Source organism: Bos indicus, chromosome X, assembly GCF_029378745.1.
Source record: "Bos indicus isolate NIAB-ARS_2022 breed Sahiwal x Tharparkar chromosome X, NIAB-ARS_B.indTharparkar_mat_pri_1.0, whole genome shotgun sequence".
Lineage (NCBI taxonomy): Eukaryota > Metazoa > Chordata > Mammalia > Artiodactyla > Bovidae > Bos > Bos indicus.
In genome coordinates this window covers 75977269-75978321 of record NC_091789.1, presented here as the reverse complement: position 1 = coordinate 75978321, position 1053 = coordinate 75977269, and the positions used below count along the sequence as shown (strand labels likewise).

The 1053-nt window shown below is 40.8% G+C and overlaps 1 pseudogene; it reads right to left on the bottom strand.

The window, feature by feature from the left end:
• Positions 1-323: 323 nt before the first annotated feature.
• On the bottom strand, positions 324-619 carry LOC139181038 (HIG1 domain family member 1C-like; annotated as a pseudogene).
• Positions 620-1053: the final 434 nt, after the last annotated feature.

The following is a 1053-nucleotide window of genomic DNA, read 5'->3' as shown; positions in this document are numbered from 1 at the left end:
TCAGAAGGCTTCTTATTTTTCTTGTGTTTAGCTTCATTTTTGGAGAAGGCAATGGCACCCCACTCCAGTACTCTTGCCTGGAAAATCCCATGGATGGAGGAGCCTGGTAGGCTGCAGTCCATGGGGTCGCTAAGAGTCGGACATGACTGAGTGACTTCACTTTCACTTTTCACTTTCATGCATTGGAGAAGGCAATGACACCCCACTCCAGTACTCTTGCTTGGAGAATCCCAGGGATTGGGTAGCCTGGTGGGCTGCCATCTATGGGGTTGCACAAAGTCAGACAGGACTGAAGTGACTTAGCAGCAGCAGCAGCAGCAGCTTCATTTTTTGGACCCATTGAAGAATTGAGGTCTAATGTAGTCCTTGCACATAGAGTAGAGAACACCTAGAGTCACAGCTCCTACAACAAATTCTTGGGCAGCAACTCTCATGTGAATAAGATGAATGAATATTTTCTGATCTTTTCTGTATTTTAACTTGTAAAGACACCATAGGACACCACAGTCATAAAGCCTTCTATCCCTACAAGGACGAAGGAGGAGTCTCTAGATTCCCTGATCAGTCAGGATAACTGGCCTTCGTCCTCATCTGCTGATCATGGGTTATCTGAAGACATTTTTCTCTCTAATAACATGTACCAGGTGCTACACTAGTCAATGGAAATAATTTTCCTTGTCTGCACAGGATGAATGAGGAAACCAGCAAGAGCAAGTATAATCACAATCAACATGACCTGGAAGTATCTGTTTGATATAATGACACATTTTAGATATTTTAATAAGTATACTTATTAAAATAAGTTTTGGAAAAGCTTTAATGTGATATAACTTAGAGAATTCAGCACTATGGTCAATAGTGCTGGGATGAATCTCCACAAAATAAGGACTGGGAATTCAACATGAAGGTAAAGTACAAACTGTCATGGGATGCTTCCTTAATTGTATTTGGAGCTAGCTAATTTAGAGGAAACTGCCAGAACATGGTGGAAAACAATGTGGGTGTTACATGTAAAATAGGTGATAGAGCTGTTTTCCCTTTATTTTTTTTTAT